We start from the raw sequence: 6626 nt of genomic DNA, 5'->3' as shown, positions 1-6626 counted from the left end.
GGGGGGGCAAGAAGCGGAAGAGTAAAAGTGAGAAAACTTGTGGGTTGAGATAAAGGTAGTTTCACAGGTAAAGCAAAAGCCATCTGTGCCATCACTCTGAATGCCACCCCATTTCTTCTTCTTCCCCCAGCTTTATATGCTGAGCACAACGTCATATGGTGTGGGATACTCCTGTGGTCAGTTGGGGTCAGCTGTCCTGGCTGTGCGTGCTCCCAACTCCATGTGCACCCCCGGCCCCCTCGCTGGTGGGGGTGGGGTGAGGAGCAGCAAAGACCTTGACTCTGTGTAAGCCCTGCTCAGCAATAACGAAAACGTCCCTGTGTTACCAACCCTGTTTCCAGCACAAATCCAAAGCATAGCCCCGCACTAGCTACTGTGAAGAAAATTAACTCTACCCCAGCCAACACCGGCACACTGTTTTGCCTTTGACAGGCATTTTTGTCTTTTATGGACAAAATATTTCACTGAAATGTAAATTTCATTTACAGAAGTTTTTTCTGATACAGACTTTGCACTGGTTACATGCCTCTGGGCAACAACCAATCTCCTGAGACTCGTCGCATCTAATGGAATCCAATGGTGTCCATTCCGAACGAATTGTCCAGGCTCCCTGTCCAGTCAGTGGAGAGAGACAGATGCCTCCAGATGGCTCACACTATAATGTAGGTGGGCAGGAAAGGTGAAATGAGGCACCTTTCAGCAGTGCCTACATCTCGACTGACTAAGGAGGGAGCCTTGGACAGCTGCCTTAGGGGAGGCAATCCTAATTCTAACCTCCTCCGGATAAGCAGAGCTGGTGAGATGAATCCCATCTGGTGGGAATTCAGTATGAGAGGAGAAAGAAATCACTTTGCACCAGTTCAGGGAACCAGACTTCTCATAGGATGCACAGCATTTGTGCATCGTCATCACCCACTGAGCAAAAGGACTGAGATTTGTTGGTGTTCCTATAAAAGGAAGAAAAACTAGTGTGTATGCTCATGAGCGCACCCAACAGCAATGCATCACAGGCAGGGTCTCCCAAAGCCTCACTGCACATTTAAAACGTGAGTTCAACTCAAAAGGTATCTTCCAGTAGGATCTGCTGTCTAGCTTACCTTTGAAAGAATCCCTTCCTAAACATGCACAATTGCCAGCGCATGAGATATTTAGTAAAGGATGTCGCCCAGGACAAGCTGCAGAAATCCTAGATCATGTTTCTGAGTGAAGCAGGCATTAGTGATCACCCACGGCCCTTGCTTGTATTTAGCTGCTATTAGTTTGTCCGCATGATCGACTCTCTCCCCTGCCAATTTCCAGGTGAGTCCAGTGATCTTTCCAATCCCCGTGCCAAGCTCTGTACAAGCCCAACGTGAAGAGAAAAGCAAGAATTTAAGTGGAGCAGTGACTGGTCAGGTGTAACTGTGGAGGGGTTGTATACGATCCTGAAGTGCCAATGTAACTGGGATTACTGTTCCCAGCAGCCTCAGGAGAGCCAAGAAAGGCAACCTCTCTGCTCTGACCTGCATGTCCTCTCCGGTGAAGTGGTCTCTGATGACCTGCAGAGGGTGCAACTCTTCAGAGAGCTCTTAGAGAAAACAGGACTGAGTTCCAGAGCTTCTTCTTTCAAACAGACCCATCAACCCCAAAAAGTACAACTGTGCTCATTTAGATGGTCCTCTGCATTTAGCTGTAAGCTGCTTAGTGACAATATAAGGTCATGAATCATCTCTGCCAATATTTAACGATAAAATTGTTGCAGCATACTAATCAAACTAAGTTTTCCCTTTGGAGGAACATTTCTATGAGGTAACAAAAAGGAGCTCAGGACAGCCACAGAGCCAGGACAGATAATAACGTGATTTTGTTGCAAGTTTTCTTCCTACCAGTCTTGCTGTGGTGGAAAATACTACATAATGTGTGTGAGGGAGCGGGTGGGTAGGAAAAAACCAACCATGCTTTTCTTAATTTTACATAGACCTAGCTTTGGAAAGGATGCAAGAAGTCACAGAAGTCAGTAGGCAAGCACTCAAGCTAAAAGGGCAGGCTCGCTAGGGAGTGAGCACGATCACTTTTGGCTAAGTGAGCTGCTAAGCACTTACTAAAAGCTCTCCCTAGGAATGAACACAGAGCATTTCTTTCTTTCTTTTTAAGGAAAGAGCTCTTTCTTCAGAAGACTCTTTTCCTGTTCCCCAAACACAGGCATGCCACCCAGGGCAGTGCCACGGTCAGGAGCTCCAAACCTGTCTCCCATGTCTGACCTGAGGTGCTGGCAGAGGAAGGAGCAACTGATTATAACCGCAGCTGGGCTTGTTTTCCTCTGCACTCAACCCACACGAAATACCATGGAAAACACTAAAGTAGTGATTTCTGCCCAGTTTTGAATGCTGTTGATAGCTTGCTAAAGTTTATAATGGCTGGGAGGAGGTGAAGCCCTGCCACCAGTGCAATTTGCAGCCCGTGCTTAACCATAGTGGGGGCTGCAAGGCTAACGCAATGGGAGGGCTGTCATGAGAGAAGGCAGATGTTATATTCTTTTTTTTATTAGATGAATAAGTGTTTCTCGTTAAAAGCAAAGAACACTCGAAAACCCCTCTTTGAGGATAGTTCATAGCAAGAAAGAAGCCAGTTAGTGGAAAGGTTGCTACATGCTGAGCACCTTTGAAAATCAGGACATGTATTAACAAGTTTAAATATAGATCTAGACGCCTAACTTTCAGCAAGTGTATTTAAAAAAAGAAAAAAAAAAGCCAAACCAAACTTGGCTTGCTTTTCTTTTAAAGAGAGATCAGCAGGCGAGCAAACCCCTGCATTCCAGCAGCTTGGCTTAAAGTGTGAGGGGCTAAGCCTTGTCCTGGTGTAAGTCATCGTAGCTCTTCCTTCCCTCGCCTCTGCAACTCTTGTTTAATGAACAGGCAACCCCTGTACCAGCAGTTTTGTCCCAGGTAGTCCCCACTCTCTCCCACAGTAGTTTCTGTCCTGCAGGGACCATGGTTGCAAAGTTGCTGAACACCAGAGCCAGGGAGACAGCGATCACAGAAGGGGACAAGTTGTGGAGGTGACATTTCTAGTTTTCTACCTAAAAATAAATCTTTGTCCCACTGTTTTTTAAGGCATCCATCCTATTGCTGGCCTTTGGGATTCTTCTACTCCACCATCTCCTTCCTCCCTATTTTAGAGGGATGGGGTGATTTTTATTTCCTGGCTTATAGCAATCCACAGTCAGATTTACTATTCAGCTGTATGCTGGAAAAGTTAAATATCCACTCTCCTCATACAAAGACTGATATTTATTTTATCTAAAGAATTTATATAATACCAACAGTCTGCCTTGGCGCAGCCAAAGAGGCTTAAAAAATTACTGGCAATCCCTTTTTTCCACCTCAGAGCCCACATCCTAAACACTGAACAAATCCCATCAGTGTTTAGGACACATAACATCATTGTTGTCAAATCAATGGTGAATTTACGTGCTGTTAATCCTTGGCATTTATTCAAACAAGCTCAGCAAGTTTTAGCAGCACAATGCATTTTATGTTTTCATCAATGGATTTACATAGGGAATGAGAGATGCTCTTTGCTTCCCAGTCTGCAGCAGGGCGCCCAGAGAGCGGGAGATGCGAAGAGAGCATCTCGCACACCCAGAGAGCCGGAGAACAGGAACGGGAGCAGGTTTGGAAATTTACAGCTGCTAAGCAATGATGCTTCTCCCCATCTGTAGATCTCAGAGCACTTTCCAGCGGAGGTAAGTATCATCACGGTGACTGGGAACAACACGTAAAATGACTTCTCACCCAGAAAGGCAGAGAGCTACAGTCCGAGCCCTTTCACTCCCCTTGTCTTTTCTGTGAATAAAACCACGGCACTTGCAACTCCACAGAGCTTGCTGCTGAAGGTCCCCCTGCCTTGCAACCAGATCTCATCCCCATGAGCTTTCCATGGCCCCTCTTCCTGCAGCATAAAATATTCCCTTTGCTCTGGAAGTTACATCCATTTTTTTTTCAGACCAGAGAATGTGAGGTTGTTTTGTGACATGATGTTTACTCATCTGAAGCAAATCATTATGCTAAGTGATATAACAGTTTGAGGAATTAAAACCTTGACTATTTTTCGGAGGAAAGGAGAAATGATACTAATTGTTTTTTTGGTATGAACCTCAAATAAATAAATAAATATGATATATCTTCAGATTGAGACCTCTTTTAAAAAAAAAAAAAATCAAAACTTGATATATGGTTCTTTGATTTTATAAAATAATTTTGTTTCTTCCAGTGCTCTTGACAGTTTAGATGTGAGTTATTTCTGCATATTTCTGCATGGTCAACATCAGCATACTTGCATTGATCAGATCATCCTACAGAGCCTACAGCAAAGTGATCCTATACATTTTTTTAACCAAAGGATCAATAGCCAACCCTTGCAACGGGTATGGCATACAGGGAGGAGCAGGAGTACCACAAGGAATGCTCTACCACAGATATTCACTCAACAAATAGGCAATGTAGAAGGCTTGGGAAGCAGATGAGACTAAGGGCAGTGTCTGGAGAGGGGGGTAAAAGAGATTACAGGAGGACTTAGCCAAGGAGAAGAGTAGCTTTATCTGCTGGTCCAGGGAAAGAAGGAAAATGAGCAGGTGGAGCTGATGTAATGGGGAAGGAGAAGCAGGAGGAGGAGGTCTAGAGGACCACTGGAAGAAGACTGGAAGAGAAAAGATGGTATCGCGGAAGGACGGTGGTCTGAGCAGGGCAAGCAGCTCCACAAAGGGTGTTCTGCAAACCCTGCAGCCACTCGGTAATCCTGCAGTGAACCACACAGTCCTGGTTTGAGTCTGCCTCCCACTGACTGAGCAGGGCTTGGAGGGAAAACACTAGAAAACAAAGGTAGATGCTATTGCATGAATTGTTAAACCACACAGGAAAGCTCCAAAAATTGCCTCATTGCAGGTGATGCCACAGAAAACTCAAGAGCAAGTCTGAGAGTAGGATTGGCATGGGGGATTAAGCTGTTTGTTGGTACAAGAGGGACCGTGGAGACCGGCTCACAGAGAAGACAGGAGGTGGACAGGGCAAGAAGGTGGTGTCAGATCTAGAAGGGACACTAATGAAAGGGGTTTGGGGCAGGTGAGTTATATTACTGATTCAGGTTAGAGAGTGAGAAGCATCAAGAGACCTGTTGGTACTACAGAGACTGCAACCAACACGATTCTCCACCAGGCACTGTGTGTACACAGGCTACATATATAATCAGGTTATTTACAGTTAAACTAGATAACCTACCGCCACTGCACAATGCAAACAGCATCTAGGTTCTACTGCAGGGAGCGCATCCCTTAACAGGCAATCACTGGGGTGAACCTCTCTGAACCTCCACCAGGTTCAGAAGTACCTGTGCAGCACCATAGGACTTGCAAATCTCCCTGTGCTGAGACACAAAATAATCACAGCTTTCATCTGGCTCAAAGGGATCCGCTCTGTCCATCCAGCAGCCTAACCGAGAGCAAAAAAGCGAACTCTTGATGGGGTAACGATCCCCGTTCCTTATGCCTGGATGCCAGACGAGTCTGTTATGGTGGCAGCTGTCTGGTAACTCGGGAGAACTTATTTTTACAGTAGCTCAGCGATGGGAACCTTACAAAAAAACATCACTTGGCAGAGAAAGACCCTAATGAACCATTTGTCTAAGCTGCTCCCAAATCCTCTTGCTGGGTTTATGTGCACTCATGTGAGGATGAGCATTAGTATGAGGGTGGTGGAGGTTACCAGCAAAAAGATTAGCGCAATAGGCCGGTGAACAAAATGCTGAGACCGGCTCTGTGTGCGTCACTGTGTGCGTGCACTGACGATACCAAGGCCCGCTCTCAGCAATTCTTCTCAGCTGTTACGCACTGCAGGTTTATGGCTGCTTTGCATCACCAGAGGAGGGGAAGGAGTTGGTATGAGCCAACGATCCCCCTGACGTCTCTTACAATTTTGCAAAGTAAATAGAGCACACAGGCCGGGGACTGGAGCACACTCCTGGGGAGAAGACCGCAAACTAAGGGATAATCAAGCTGGAAAGCTTTGCATTTCCCAGACTTTAACACGTAGGAAAGTGTTACGCTCAAGCACAGCAGATGGGATGAGACTTGAGATAGTTGATGCAACACCGACGACCACGGCTCTGCTGTATATAATTAAGGTTAAATGATAAAGACCGTCACAGCACCTCCAGTCTAAACCAACTCCTCTTTTCCCTTTCTTTTTTTTTTCCCCAGATACTTTCTGCATTTTGTCAAAAGGTCATAGGTGGGGGACCAAATATGGTGAGGGAAAACAAGCAAACATAAAAATTCCTCCTGCAGCTGTTGAGTAAAAGAAATAAAGGAATTCTGTATGTTAAATCTGTGAAGAGCAGTGCAGAGGAGAGGAGTTGCAGCTGTGGGTGTGAAAATAGGAGGGAAATTTAGAGCAATCATTTTTAAATGCAGGGCCCCAAATCTAAAATCAATGCATGCAAATGCAAAAGTCCTCACATAGCATTTCTCACTTACAAGGGTGACACAGTGACCTGTAGATCACAGAGGAGCTTTTCAGTGACCCACTGAGAATGCTCTCAGTTATAAAGGTTGAAGCAATGCACTTTATGAATGGCTGTGGATGTAGAAGAGC

The sequence above is a fragment of the Egretta garzetta genome, unplaced genomic scaffold (assembly GCF_000687185.1).
Source record: "Egretta garzetta isolate BGI_Z169 unplaced genomic scaffold, ASM68718v1 scaffold45, whole genome shotgun sequence".
Taxonomy (NCBI): domain Eukaryota; kingdom Metazoa; phylum Chordata; class Aves; order Pelecaniformes; family Ardeidae; genus Egretta; species Egretta garzetta.
Note: the sequence above shows the minus strand (reverse complement) of the source record.